We start from the raw sequence: 16,271 nt of genomic DNA, 5'->3' as shown, positions 1-16,271 counted from the left end.
ATAACACTGAAAATCTGTAGTTAGAAGTTTATTCTGCATTCCCACAGGCATTTTGTGAAGCATTAAAGAAGTCTAAGGTTTCATCTTCTTGCTTGGCAAGCGCAATTACATCAGATTAAAAGCAGGGAGTTCGGGGAACTGTGTGTGTTTGTGTATGAACCTATCAATCAACTAATCCCTGAATTTAAATGTGTTCTGTAGCTCAAATCATAAAAAGGTGAACAAGGATCTGGAATAGAAGATCGTATTAATTAAAAGAAAATAAAACCAAGTGCTTGGTACCAACTGAGTGCTTTGTGTGTAATAAATGCAATGCAGCAATAAATAGCAGTTGGGTTTTTCACTGCTTATATAAAAAATGGCCACTTTGTAGGTCATTTTTGTAGATTTAATGAAGGTCAGGAGCCCATCTCAAGGAGAGAGATTGTGCATAAGGTTGATGTTATAGTCACAGGTTCCTCTGAAAAGGAACATCTGTCACATAGCAGAGAAGACGAGGTTAGCTGCGCAACAAAGACTGATTGAGATCCAAAAGGAGATAATGCCAAGGACGGGCAGAGTGCGTAGGATGCATAGGCAGTCATCAGAAGATTTGATGTCACCAGGAAAAGGTCAGTGCTGGAGCAGAAACTGTACACAGTGCTTGCTTACCCCTAGCACTCCTCTAAGGGGCAGTGAAGTGGCAGCTGAAAGGATGATTGACTCATTAGACCGCTATACACCTGTCCACTTAGCATTTGGCTCAAGCCTGATGAAGTGGGTTACCGTGTATTCCCACATGGTGGTATGCTGTCTAGGTCAGATAACTAACATAGTTGCGATGCCACCTTTGTGTATTTTAAGGCAGCATTGCTGATTTAAAAGAAGACTGGGACTCAGGAAATCTAGGGTCTGTCGCTGAATCTGCCACTGACTCATTGTATGACACTGGTCAGGTCACTTAATCTTCCTTGACCGTACTTGTCTCCATTTGCAGAATGAAGGTGGTTTTATTATTAATGTATGTAAGCCCCTCCCCCCCCCGCCTCCCTTCAGCCTTTTTATTCTTCTGCAGCACCAGATCTGGGTGAAACCAAGTAGAAACTTCCCAGATTCTCCTAGTTTCACCATGGAGAACTCTGACTCTCACTTAGGTTTGACTTGAAACTGTAATTTGGCTCAGAAAGTTTGTAAACTTGTTCAGTGGAAATGGGGGCATGTTCTCAGCCCCAGTCCACTTTGTGCCACTTAGGCTGTGATGCAAAAGGAGCAGAGACTGTCTGCCTTCTCCACCTTTCGGAAGGGATTCTTCATCGTGAGGGAGCCTAGAGCTGGCATAGCCAGAGCCTGCAGTACCCTCCTGAATTCGCTGATTGTGGGGGGGGGTCAGGAACAGGGAGGAGAAGTGGCCAGAATGTGCTGGGCTCCTGTTATGCTCCTTAAGCTGGCGAACTGAATCGCTTGGGAATCATGTTAGAGCATCTGTCACTTACGTCAGAGCCAGAGGCTGAGCTAAAGGATGGCTCCTCAGTGACCCCTCCTTTTCATAATTTTCTCTGGTTCCTGGTGCCAAATGCTGAATGAGTACCCAAATCCAAGTGGGTTCTGTTGCGAATATTTTGCTCTGGCCTGGGTGCCAGCACCTCATGAGCTTCTGCCCCGTTTCAACGGCTGAGGCTTTGGCTACACTTACACTTCAAAGCGCTGCCGCGGCAGCGCTTTGAAGCGCTAAGTGAAGTCAAAGCGCCAGCGCTGGGAGAGAGCTCTCCCAGCGCTGTCCGTACTCCACCTCCCTGTGGGGAATAACGGACAGCGCTGGGAGCCGCGCTCCCAGCGCTGGGGCTTTGACCACACTGGCGCTTTGCAGCGCCGCAATTTGCAGCGCTGGAGAGGGTGTGTTTTCACACCCTGCTGCAGCGCTGCAAATTTGTAAGTGTAGCCAAGCCCTGAGAGTGCAAATTTGTCAGAAGTATTGGTGCTTGGTTCTTCTCTCTCATGAAAAGAGAACACAACCCTCCCCCAGGTAACAGTGTTTCATTAACAGAATTCATAAAAGCCTGAGAAGTTGCTATGAATGAAGGTGCACACCGGTGGTGTGAGCTTTTTTCCCCACCTAAATGGTTTAAACACTTTATTACTGATATCTGAAATCTTTCCTTTTTAGCCGTGAGGTATTTGATAAAGAGATTCCAAAACAATTCTGTACTCCTCATTGTACAGCATCAGAGGTAAGAAAGTCCTGTGTTAACAATATATAGCAGTGGAATTGGACAAGTGATTTTCACAGCTTTCTCTCTGATTAGCAAGGAGGAGCTGTTCTGATGCAGGAATAAGATTGCCTACAGTGCAACCAAGGAAGGACCTAATTAGAACCCTGGTTACTCGCCTCTGGAAAGCTTAAGTTACAAGTGGAAATATACTTCATTGGGTTAATCCTCCCCCCCTACAGTATAACATCATAAAACACACCTGCGTAATTGAATGTGTTGGGAAATGTATTGAGCGTCTTCTCTTGTTTAGAGAATCAAACTAGGTTTAATTATTGGTTGCATACATATGTGTCTGTCTATCTTTGATGTACTATGGTGGTGTCGGTGATGGCTCCACTGTTAAAGTTGTGTTGAGTTTTGCATTTACTGGGCCTGATTCTCAGTTACTCTGTTTCTGCAGTTGGGGCCACTTTTGTACTGCCATCATTCCAATGCTGAGCAGGGATTGCCTGTCCACTGTTAGGTTAGAGCACACACAGTCTTCAGGAAGAGGAGATGAATGAGACTTTTTTATTAAACTAACAAAATCACCCAAAGCACAGGACCTGGTGGACTTGAACTACCCAGACATCTGTGCCCCACTGTGTTATTTCCCAACAGATTATCCAACAAGTTCTTGGAATGTATTGGAGACACTTTTTTGTTTCAGAAGATGGAGAATTGATTTTGACAAATAGGGAAGAACTGGTTGAGAATTTGAAAGTGGAACGCAGCTTAGGTGAAAGTGATCATGAAATGGTAGGGGAGGAAAACACCTCGCACGTAGAAGATAATGGATTTCAAGAAGGCAGACTTTAGCAGACTCAGGGAGTTGGTAGGTAATGTTCCATGGGAAGCAAGTCCAAGGGGAAAACCGTTCAAGAGAGTTGGCAGTTTTTCAAACATATGTTAAGGGCAAAAGAGCAAAGAAAAAAAAATGGAGATATACCTATCTCCTAGAACTGGAAGGGACCCCCGAAGGATCATTGAGTCCAGCCCCCTGCCTTCACTGGCAGGACCAACTACTGATTTTGCCCCAGATCCCTAAGTGGCCCCCTCAAGGACTGAACTCACAACCCTGGATTTAGCAGGCCAATGCTCAAACCACTGAGCTATCCCTCTCCCCTTGGGAAGTATAACAAGAGACCACTCTGGCTTAAGCAGGAGATCTTCAATTATGTGAAACTTAAAGAAGAGTCCTACAAAAAAGTGGAAACCTAGATCCAATTACAAAGGATGAATATAAACAAATAACACAAGTATGTGGGGACAAGGCACAAAATGAGATTAAACTAGCTAGAGACGTAAAGGGTAACAAGAAAACATTTTACAAATACATTAGATGCAAGAGGAAGATCAAGGACAGGGTAGGCCCGTTACTCAATGAAGGGGGGGAAACCATAACAGAAAATGTGGAAATGGCAGAAGTACTAAATTACTCCCCCCTCCCCCCAAAAAGGTTGTTAGCGATTGGACATCTAACAGTAAATACCCATGAAAATGAGGCAGGATCAGAGGCTAATATAGGGAAAGAACAAGTTAAAAATTACTTACACAAGTTAGATGTCATCAAGTTACCAGGGCCTGCTGAAATACATCCTAGATTACTCAAGGAGCTGACTCAGGAAATATCTGAGCCATTAGCGATTATCTTAGAAAACTCATGGAAGATGGATGAGATTCCCGAGGACTGGAAAAGGGCAGATATAGTTCCAATCTATAAAAAGGGAAATAAGGACAATCCGGAGAATTACAGAGTAGTCAGTAGAACTTCAATACCTGGAAAGATAATAGAGCAAATAGTTAAGCAATCAATTTGCAAACACCTAGAAGATAATGTGACAAATGACTGTCAGCATGGATTTGTCCAGAACAAATTGTGTCAAACAAACCAGATAGCTTTCTTTGACAGGGTAACAAGCCTTGTGGGTTGGGGGAAGTGGTAGATGTGGTATATCTTGACATTAGTAAGGCTTTTGATATTGTCTTGCATGACCTTCTTATAAACAAACTAGGGAAATACAACCTAGATGGGGCTACTTTAAGGTGGATGCATAACTGTTTGGAAAACCATTCCCAGAAAGTAATCATCAGTCGTTAACAGTCAATCTGGAAGGGCATATTGAGTGGGGTCCAACAGGGATCAATATTGGGTCTGGTTCTGTTCAACATCTTCAGTGATTTAGATAATGGCATAGAGCAGGGATGGCCAAACTTATTGATCCTCTGAGATGCTTACGACAATCTTCAGAAGTTCAAGAGCTGGGGTGTGCCTGCTCCCCGTGTCTTCAGCCCCGCTCCCACTGAGACCCCAAGCCCCAGCAGGCACCTCCCATGGGGTGAAGCCGCAAGATCCCCCTCCCTGCTGGGCAGAAGCTCCTAGGTTTCCCCTCCCAGCTGCAGTGCAGAAGCCCCGAGCTCCCCCAACAGTCCGGTAGGCGAAGAGTGGTGGGGTATCGGAGGGCTGCACTTTAACGGTAAAAAAGCTGCATGTGGCTCACAAGCCATGCTTTGGCCACCCTTGGCATAGAGAGAACACTTATAAAGTTTGCAGATGATACCAAGCTGGGAGGGGTTACAAGTGCTTTGGAGGATAGGATTAAAATTCAAAATGATCTGGACAAACTGAAGAAATGGTCTGAAGAAAATAGGATGAAGTTCAATAAGGACAAATGCGAAGTACTCCACTTAGGAAAGAACAGACAACTGCAGACATACAAAATGGGAAATGACTGCCTAGGAAGGAATACCGCAGAAAGGGGTCTGAGGGTCATAGTGGATTACAAACTAAGTATGAGTCAACAGTGTAACATTGCTGCAAAAAAGGTGAACATCATTTTGGGATGTATTAGCAAGACGTGAGCGGAAGAATTGTGTCTCTACTCCACTCTGATTAGACCTCAACTGGAGTATTGTGCCCAGTTCTGGGCGCCACATTTCAGGAAAGATGTGGACAAATTGGAGAAAGTCCAGAGAAGAGCAAAAAAATGATTAAAGGTCTAGAAAACATGGCTTATGAGGGAAGATTGAACACATTGGGTTTGTTTAGTCTGGAGAAGAGAAGACTGAGAGGGGACATAAAAAGTTTTCAAGTACATAAAAGGTTGTTACAAGGAGGAGGGGAAAAACAGGTTTTTGTTAACCTGTGAGGATAGGACAAGAAGCAGTGGGCTTTAAATCACAGCAAGGGAGGTTAGGTTGGACATTAGGAACAAATTGCTCAGGGAGGTTGTGGAATCCCCATCATTGGCAATTTTTAAGAGCAGATTAGAAAATGTCAGGGATGGTCTAGAGAATATAGTCCTGCCATGAGTGCAGGAGACTGGACTAGATGACCTCTCGTATGATTCTATGCCCCCCTCCCTCTAGGCTCTGGGAAGTAGAGAATGGCTATAGCACAATGTTCTCTGGCCACACCTCTGATCTGATCCCAGTGTCAGGGGTTGGGAACAGGGGGTGACCTAGACCTCTTTTACCAGCTGTACACTGGCCTGGGATGCCCTGAGCGCAGAGTCAGTGCTGTCTCTTTAAGGATCTTTCATGCTCTGAGAGCAGCATAAAGGGACCTTAGTGCATCTGAGAATCAAGCATGTGTGTGAGAGAGAGAGAGTTAGTCAACATTAGAGCCTAACAAAAAAAATATATAATTTTTAAAAAATATTTAATGAAAACTTGTTTTGTCGTATAACTCCTCCCCCTCCAAATTTCAGAAAACTTTGATCAGCTGTAATAAGTATGTGCTTTTAATAGCGATTGAGTCATATTCTAGTGCAGTGATACTTAGACTTCAGTGATTCAGGAGCCAAATTAGTGATCAGCATTGCCCAAAAGAGCTGTGGTAGTGTGAATTCATTGTTTCGTTGACTACAGTGCTATATATTCAGTCATACTATGTGTTAATAGCACGTGCTGCAAAGAGCCACAGGAAACACATTAAAGAGCCACTTGAAGGTCATGAGCCTCAATCTGAGTATGGCTGTCCTAGCATATAAGTAATGACTGTCTCCATGGTCAGCCCTGGGGATTGAACCGGGGACCTCCAAGTATGAAAAGATGAGTAAGCTTGAGCAAAAAGACTAAGCCTTGTCTATATTTAAAATAGTATATAGCTATAATAGCAAACTTTCATAGTGTAGACACAATGTATACTGGAAAAAAGTCCTTTTGCTGGTATAGCTTGTCTGTTCTTTGAACAAAATGTGCTACACCAAACTTTGTCAGTGCAACTGTGTCTACACTAGGGTTTTTGCCAACATAACTGTCAGTAAAAAACAAAACAAAAAACAAAGCACCAAAAAACACTCCCCCCTGCCCCTCCCCCCCAACCCTTTATCAACTTTACTGGCAAAGCTTGTTTAGTTGTAGACCAAGCCTAAACCCAGGTATACACTAAAAAGTTAGGTTGAATGAGCTGTGCTGCTCAGTGGCATGACAAATCCACATCTGAGTGACAGAGAGCTAAGCTGACCTAACCCCGGGATAAACAGCACTAGATCAGTGGAAGAATTCTTCTGTCGAGCTAGCTATTGCCTCTAAGGGTATGTCTACACTACCCGCCGGATCGGCGGGCTGTGATCGATCCAGCGGGGATTGATTTATCCTGTCTTGTCTAGATTGGATAAATTGACTCCTGTACTCCAGCGTCATGAGAGGCGCAGGCAGAGCCGGGGAGGGAGCGGCAGCCATCGACTCATCACGGTGAAGATACCATGGTAAATCGATCTAAGTACGTCAAATGTAGCTGAATTTATGTAACTTAGATCGATCTCTTCCCCTCCTTCCCCGGTGTAGACCGGGGCTAAGGGAAGTAGATTAACTGCAGAGTCAGGAGAATCCCTCCCGTCATTGCAATGTCTGCTCTGAAGCACTGCAGCAGTGCTGCAGCCATGGTGCTGCAGGGTTTCTAGTGAACACATCAGCCTCTGTCTCTTAGCTGAGAGATGTAGCAGAGCCATATCCTCTGTAGATTGGGCACAGAGGGGGAAGCATTACAAACACCGAGCAGTGGGTTATATGTGTGTGCTTTTCCTGTTTTAAATCTCTTTCTTCCTACAGATCACGCTGTATCAGTGCTCCATACTCCTATTGATCTGTTACAAGTTATTAATGAAAACAGGTTCACTTAGGGTGTGAGTGTTGTCCCCCTCCGGCCCCTTGGCTTCAAAAGCACATCATTGATTTTTGGGATTAGGGCAACAATATAAAAAGCCATGCGTGTGCTTTGTCAATATTACACACCATTACATTAAAGTGAAAAACAGCATTGGCACATTGCAGAAATGCTCCTGTGATGACTAACCACTTTAGCTTAAAGTAGAGAAGAATCCTTTCGTACCCAGCACAGACAAACACCCACACTGCAGGTTTGCTGAAGTTTTCAAATCTATGTTCAGCTGGCAGCAAATAAAGGGAATAAACCATAAAATAAAATTGACAATGATATTTTTTATGGAGTCTTTTATGTATGGTTTTGTAAATTGGATCTATTGAAGCGTGGCAGACGAAGAGAATTTAATCTAGAGATACTGTCTCTTGCTAGACTGGGTTTCCCACTGAAAACTTCCCAAAAATACTCAGAAATCAGGTCTGAAAGTTGTCAAAAGCCAGATGGATCTTGGGCAACTCCATTTGTGGGTTTCCAACTCAGTGGGGCCTAATTTTCAGACAGCGCCAAGAACCTGCCCTCGATAAACAAGGCTCCTGTAAGGAGTCTCAGGTTGGGCACCTAAAATCAGTGCTTGCTTCTGAAAAAGTTAGGCCTAAATCTTTGATTTGCGTATTGAATATTGTATGTTTTAAACCCCTCCTCGCACTTGTTCCTCCCCTCTCACCGCAGTTCCAGACACATTTAGTCATCGGCTAAGAAGTTATTTTATTTTATTGAAGTCAGAGTGAGTTTCACTGTCCTTTTCTGGATTAATAGTTGTTAGTTTTCTCCTGTGTCCTAGTCTTTAGAGATGGCAGTGACAAATGAGGAATTAGTTTGTGTACACTTACTTCAGTTTGGGGGAGAGAGGTTCCTATCTTCTCTCAAATTTGATAGACAGCAGCAAGTCAGTCCTTGCAATCTGAAGTGAATTGGGTGCTGCTTTCTCTCGTTATCACTTCCTTTTCATGCATGATGGATACTTTCTCAATGCCTACTATTTTCAGTATATCCAGTCCATTGCCCTGGATACAAAACAGCTAATGCAAGTGCAAAATCAGGTTTTCAATAGCAGAGCGGGTGTGAGACTGTTGCCTCATGAACAGTATAACATGGGGCAGTGGTTCTCAATCTTTCCAGACTACTGTACCCCTTCCAGGAGTCTGATTTGTCTTGCCTATTCCCAAGTTTCACCTCACTTAAAAACTACTTGCTTACAAATTCAGACATAAAAATACAAAAGTGTCACAGCACACTGTTACTGAAAAAATGGCTTACTTTCTCATTTTTACCATATAATTATAAAATAAATCAATTGGTATATAAATATTGTATTTATATAGAACAGGATAAATATTTCATTGTATGAAATTTTAGTTTGGACTGACTTCGCTAGTGCTTTTTTTGTAGCCTGTTGTAAAACCAGGCAAATCTCTATATGAGTTGATGTACCCCATGGAAGACCTCTGCATACCCCCAGGGGTACATGTACCCATGGTTAAGAACCACTGACCTGGGGTAACCTGGAAAACTTTGTTGGCTTGGTTCAGATAGGAAACCTTCACTATCTTAATAGCTCTGGTGCAGTTCTTTGTATTAAAACAACAAGAGCTCATACTTTTTCTAATCTGCCCCCTGCAGTCCAGAATCTCACTTCTGAAATGGCAGATGCCTTTGGTCTTTGCAGCACCCCCTTTCTCCCCCCCTCCCCTCCTGTGCACAGCAGTAAAAGGTGCTGCTCAGAGATTCCCCACCACTGCCTTTGCCGCTGTCTCTTGCGGAGGGGTGATGGTTCTCAAGCTTCACGCTCTCTTTGCAGTACTGCCAAGGAAGTCCCAGAACGCTCAAGACTAGCTGGCCCTGTTGGATCTTTCCACAAACTGCTGAGACCATGAGAGACATTTCAGCCAGGATGGGAGGGATGTGGTGCATCTCAGACGGAGACATTGAATTTTTCTATCCCTAGAAATAGTTATTTTTTCCCCCTAACTCTTTCCTTCATCACGTTTCCCCCTCCACCACACACTTGCTAGCATTACAGTTCCCAAATGATACCAGTCATCACTACGCTTTGCCTGCTCTTTTGCAGCAGAAGAGTACGTTGCCCTGTACTGGTGGATACGCAGGATTGTATTTCTGATCTAGCAAGAGTGACTTACTTAAAAAAAAGAAAAGAAAAAAAGAAAAAAAAAAGCCTTTAATAATAGCATGTGCAGGATGTTTCACTACTTATTGCTTCAAGATGTTCCTTTCTTGACTGGTGCACCTTTGTAGCTACTTTCAAAGTATGTATTTTTTTAAAATGTATATTTGCTTTTGTTATGAACAGCTGCACCTGCTGCTGTTTAGCTGTGTCTGCTGTAATGGGCACTCCTGTCTTTTGGATTGTCTTTAAAATACCCCCCTCCCAATTTAGAATTAATAAAATACTCCAAACAAGATATATTATTGCAGAACCTAGCAACCTAAAATCATCTACTGAATTATTGAACTGCTGTATTAATTTAAATGACTCCACGGAGTTTGAATTGTTTTGATATTCTTGTGCTCATCTGCTGAGCAGACTAAGGTGGGTTAATATATAGGAATTTGTAGTGAGGTTGGCTTATGGCATTAAAATGTAAAAACTCTGAAACTGGCTGACATCCCAAGACCACAAGAGGCCTTCAGATGGGTCTTTTTACAGAAGTGTGAGAATTTGAAATATACTAAAACCTCCTCTGTGCGAACTGGACACTATATGAAGAGTTTGCGATCAGTCCTCCATACAGCTTAGTAGCTGATTTCAGGTGGCAAATAAAAACAGTCACAGAGGAACACCTGTCCCATGGTAACAATTGGTAATACTATTTTGGTGTAATTTACAAGTGGATATTCTTTCCTAATGCTTTAGGACAGGGGTAGGCAACCTATGGCACGCGTACCGAAGGCAGCACGCGAACTGATTTTCAGTGGCACTCACACTGCCTGGGTCCTGGCCACCTGTCCAGGGGGATCTGTATTTTAATTTAATTTTAAATGAAGCTTCTTAAACATTTAAAAAACCTTATTTACTTTACATACAACAATAGTTTAGTTATATATTATCGACTTGTAGAAAGAGACCTTCTAAAAACGTTAAAATGTATTACTGGCACGCGAAACCTTAAATTAGAGTGAATAAATGAAGACTCGGCACACCACTTCTGAAAGGTTGCCGACCCCTGCTTTAGGAAGTGGCCTCCACGCTGTGTTGACTTCTGAGTTTCAACCTTACAATCTAAATAGACAAGATAGAGAAAGGGAGTAGTGTTATCCTCATCTTACAAATTGGGAACTGAGGCACAGAGAGATCACAGCCCCAACTTTGCAAGTGTATCCAAGAGGACAGACCCTGGAGCCGCACTGACTTCAGACTTCAGTGGGGCTCTCTGCAGGATAGGGGTCTAATAATTTGCCTGTGGTTACACACTGAGGGCTTCCGTCAGACTTGAACCCAGATCTGTTGAGTCCTAGTCCAGACTGTTAATCATAAGAACATCCTTCAATGTATTTGTAGGTATGCCACCATTTTATGCTCTGTCAGTACAGAAATAATTTTTCAGTACCAGTAAGGGTATTGGCTTCCTAATGTCCTCTGTCCATTTCATCTGGCTCCCCCAGCAGAGGTTCCATTTCCTCTTCCTCTTCTCTTTGCCAGCCCAGCAAAGGATTGGGAGGTTTCCCAAATCCTGGAGTTCTGCATTCTTACTCTTTCTGATCCAGCTCCTAGTTACCTTTTTCAGATGCTGGAGAGTGTATTCTGCTTGTCGGTATCAAACCTTTTTGGCTCACTCCCGCACTGTGGAAAAAAGACAAGGTGCTTGGGAAAGAAATCCCACAGATAAGCAATTTTTTTTTCTCTACTCTGCTGTAACTTTATGTAGAAGTTGGATTATTCTGCCCTTGAATGACTAAGAAGGAAATTCCTTTCTGGTTAGAATGGTACTGTAAATTCATTAGTTTTTTTATTAAATCCTTGTAGGTTTGTCACTCTCAGCTTTTTTTTTTTTGGAATTTGTAGTTTGAATAGTACTAGCAGAAAAAAATAAGTGACTATCTGGGCCCGGGAGAGCCCTCCGGCCCAGGCCCTGCCCCTTCTCTGCCCCCTCCTGTCCCCCATTCCACCTCTTCCCCCAAGCCCTTGCTCTGCCTCTTTCCAGCTTCCACCCCCTCCCTTGAGTGATGCCAGGAGCCGGCGGAGCGGAGTGGGGCAGGCTGGGACCGGTGCCAGGCCCCCTGCTAACCCTCCAGGCCGCCCTGGACCCCACGTCCTGAAGCGCGGGGCCCAGGGCAGTTGCCCTAGTCTGTCCTAAGGACGGGACGGCTCTGGTGACTCCCACTTATAGAATTTTCCCCTTAAGAAAAGCTGTTGAATCTTGAATTGCCTAAATGGCTGTGGCTTTCAAATCTGCCATGTGTTACTTTATAGAGCTAGTTCTGTACCTAGTTCATTTGTGAATATCCATTCTAGTACTTACCATCTTCAGAGTGTTTCATGCTTTAAACTAGTTGATCATCATAACAGCCCTGCAGCGTAGGTCAATGGTGTTATCTTTTTGGTACACGTAGGGCAGAAGTTTTGTTCACGGCCTCAGAGGGGTGGTTGGAATCAAAGCCAGGCTTAGATTAATTAGTTGCTGATTACCAGCCCTGTGCTCAGCCCACTAGACCACACAACCTCTTGTTTTATCCCTGGGGCCTGACTTTCCCACTGGAGAAGTTGAGCTGGTTTGAGGAGTGCTCCTCGCAAATCTGCCATGGAAGCCGTTGCACTATTGCAGTTGCCTGCTGCATGTGCCTAGGAAGTGAAGGAGCCTTAAAAGTGGAAGATACAGCAAAGGACATCCAGGTGCTACCCAGCATTGTTTGATTTCTCAGGTCAGATTAAACTCTCAGCGTTGTGCCCGTCATATGGTGGGACATAGTGATGCATGTATCTTTCCATTTGGGTTTCCTTGGAGAGGGAAGCACATTGCCTGTTTTCAACAGAGATGAGGCATATAAAGAATGCTAGTTTTCTCCAGGCCAAAACAGCAGGTCTGGCCAATCCAGATTAAAAGCCAGTTTATGGAGAGTTTGTCTCTTATGACCAAGCACCAAGTGTGTATAAAACTCAAGTTCGCATGCTACCATCATCAGGTTTCTCAGTATCTGAAATGAAAGCCCTAACATGGATGAATAAACCAATCATTCAAATAAAACCATGTCATTACAGTGTGTGCATGTGACTACACACCTTTCTTCTCTTAGATATTTTTATCTGTACATGTGCGTGCATACATACATACATACCCAAGATTCAAGGTAGCTTTCTTCAGTCAAGGCACTACATATGAATGCAAGCAATACAAATATAAAAGATTAAAGAGAGCACTAAAACATGTAGGAGGCTGGAAATAATGACAACAGCTTTCATCAGTAAAACCAAATTACCCACTGCACGCAGAGCCTCTCATCTCCTACAGAATAAGCAAAACTATTTATTCCAGAGATGCTTTTACCGTAATCTGACTTTCACAGAAACGAGAAGCCAGCACTGCTTTCAAATGTTTTATTTTTCTAGCTCTCAGAGATAGATCAGTTGTCAGAAATATGCCTTGCTGTACAGAAGGAAAAAAAACCCAAAACATAATTGAGCACAATGACCATCTGCCGGAGAATGCTGAGTAATAGGATATAATGAAAATTCTGCCCTGGCCTACCAATCTGACTGTTGCTTTTCATGTTGGCCACTGTCTGGAACGCAGCGCTCCCAAAAGACTGCTTTAACCAGAAGTACAACTGCACAATCCTATGACCAATAAGCCCTCAAAACCACAGCTGATCTTTAACATTATCGACACAGTTAACTCTCTAGGGCTCTGTCTCTCACTAACACGCTCCAGGAAAGAAATTTAAGTTTTACTAGAACACAGAAGATGAACTCTTCCCAGTTTATGTAATAAATGTGGATTTATTTTTTTTCCTTTTTTTTAAATGAGTTGGAAGATATGAAGCAATGTCACTATTTAGTACTGTTATAGCATCATATCAAAACACTTAATGAACATTAATCAGACCTCTCAACACTCTTGCAACATACTTTCCTGACATCATTCCCATTTAATAAATGGTACACTCTGTCTCAGTGTAAGTGACTTCCCAGCACAGTAGTCATTGAATGTCTGAGGATGGAAACAGTCTGCTTCTGGTCCTCTGCTCTAACCGCTAGACCTCTTTGCGATACAATTAATAGTTTTCACACAGTGAAAGAACTAGTGAAAGAATGATGTATAATAATTATTCAAAATGTAATACTCTCACATTTAAATGATTTTCATCTTCAGAGTGGTTTACAAGCATTAACCTTCAAATCTCCATACCATCCATGACGTAAAATTACTATAATGATGACACACATGTATATAGCGATTGCCTTCCAGAAGGATTCTAAAGCCTGTAATTTCCCCAACATAACAGTAACAAACACTCTGGTTTTGCAGTGCAAGATTATTGGAATATTCTTGCAGTTCTTTGCACCGCTTGCCCGCCTTCATGGTTTTACTGGTGAGTTGAAGATTCTACTCCACTTTTAAGCTGTGCTATTTCTACTGAATTCAGGAGATATGCTTATTTGAAATTAGATGAGAAGCAGTCTGATGATGAGGTGGTTTGCGGCTGTGGTATAATAATCTACACTGGGAGCCCAGAGGGTACACACTGTTGACCCTGCCTTGTAACTCGTGTGCGCGGATAGAATTTAACGGAACAACAGCAGGTTTTCTATTAACTGTTCGGGTCTTGCATAGTTTTTCATCCTGAACATGCTTGGCAGCAGCTTTCCAGCATACTGTACAACCAGCGGGGGTGGGGATACTTTTGCCAAAGACGACACAGCAGATGTAGACCTTGCATGGTCATTAAAGTCATAACAGGCAGTTCTCTTAGTTTATATGATCTTATGTAAAAATCCACCGCATGGGAAACTGAATGGAACTCAACTTACCTGGTTGAAATGGATGAAGCGTTGAGACAACCCTGCTGGAGTCTAGATATTTCAAACCTGTGACTTGATTTATTAAACCATCCTCTTCTGGTGATACCAAACTGTTGAAGTGCTCAAAACAGCAAGCAATTTCTGTTCATCCACCAGGAAGCTATAAGTGCTAGCAAATCTATACATGCAAATGAAATGTCTCTCTTGGGCTCCTGGCAAGCTGGCCACTTGGCCTCAAGTTTGGATAGCGCAATTCACTGGGGAGGGTTTTTTGGGCCCTGTTGTACTCATCACAGGCATGAGAGAAAACACTGAGGTAAATGGAGAAAGATGTTAAAGGCAGAGAGGAAAGAAGGTTCCAGAGGTTCAGGCCCTAGCCTTGGCTTTGGGAGACCTGGATTCAAGTCCATGGACTGCCTGTGCGACCTTTGGCAAGTCACTCAGGACTAGGTGTTTGAAGGTATTTAGGTGTTTCCCAGGATAGAGGCACTTTTGAAAATGGGATTTAGCCATCTGAGTTATTTAGGTTGAGTGGCGCAACATGTAGCTTTAAAAATCTGTCCCTTAGCTGCTCTGTGCTTCAGTTCCTCTCCTGTAAAATGGGGGTTAATTGCACAGGAGTGTTGTGAGAATAAATGCCATAAAGATTGTGAGGCACCTGGGTGCTAGGGTGAGGGGGGGGGCCGTATAAATACCATAGAGTGTTACTGAGGGCCCCAGTCTTGCAATGTGATGCACGCAGAAGCATAGGTGTTGGAACTAGGGGTGAGGAGGGTGCTGCCGCACCTCCTGGCTAGAAGTAGTAATAACAACCCAAATACATGGTTCTGCCTTCAGCAGTCCCACTGTAAAGATTGTTCCAGCACCACTGCACTGGGGCAATGGGGCATCTCCACACATCACACTGCAGGTTCAAACCCTTGATCTATAGATGGAATGAAACGACTTCATGTCGTACAGACTGAGGCAGCACAGTAACCTGAAATGAAGCTGTCCAAGGTTTGTTAGCAAGTTACCCTCAAAGCGCATCCCCCACATCCCACAATTACAGGAACTGTTTACAAGTTGCTTTCTTCAAACCAGACTCTGAGGCTTTAGCTGCCTTTGGTAAATAGGCACTTTTGTCTTGCTGTACTTGAGTGGGGTTTGGAAGACTAAACATAGCAGGGTTCCTTAGCAGAAGGAACATTTAACAATTACGAAGGACAACACAAAACAACAACAACATAAAGTGTATGCATGTAAGGCCTGGTAATTGTCAGGGTCTCCGATCCTTCATGTTCATACAAAGTTCTGTAATCAGCTGTCATTTCAGGATCTCTGGATATTGGGCTTCACAAGTGCAGATTGAAAATTTAAAACAAACAGCGATTGTTCTATAAATATTTAGCTCCCATTGTTTAGGAAGTGTTCAGAGCAGGAGACAAAATAAATTAAAGTTTACGACTGTCTGAGCAAGCTATTGTAGGATGGCATTGTCTCTTTGGACCAGCTGGTGGGGGTGGGCTGTACACAGGTTTTCTGCAGTGATGTATGCTTTATTTGTTTTAAAAGGGGTGGTGGCAGTATGTAAACATCCTTTGCAGAGAATTAAGATTACACTGTTCCAAGGTTCATGGCTTATTGTATTGTGTGTCCAAAACCACACTGATCGATGGAGTAGTGATCCTCTACGTTGCTAACCATGGCCGCTAACCATGTGCACCGTATGCCAGCCCTAGAAGCTACTTAAAGACACTACACACCGCAGGCAGTAGTTTTATTTTGAAGGGCGACTAAAATTTCTTCATTGGCATGGTAACAGTCAGGTGAGAATGTTTTGTGCCTGAGCGGCTAAATTTATGCATGCATTTTGAAAGGTTAACCTAGATCACTTCGGAGCTGTGTTTCTGTGGTTTTC

This window comes from Mauremys mutica, chromosome 2, assembly GCF_020497125.1.
Source record: "Mauremys mutica isolate MM-2020 ecotype Southern chromosome 2, ASM2049712v1, whole genome shotgun sequence".
NCBI lineage: Eukaryota > Metazoa > Chordata > Testudines > Geoemydidae > Mauremys > Mauremys mutica.
The sequence above is the reverse complement of the archived record's forward strand: the minus strand, read 5'-3'. Positions refer to the sequence as shown.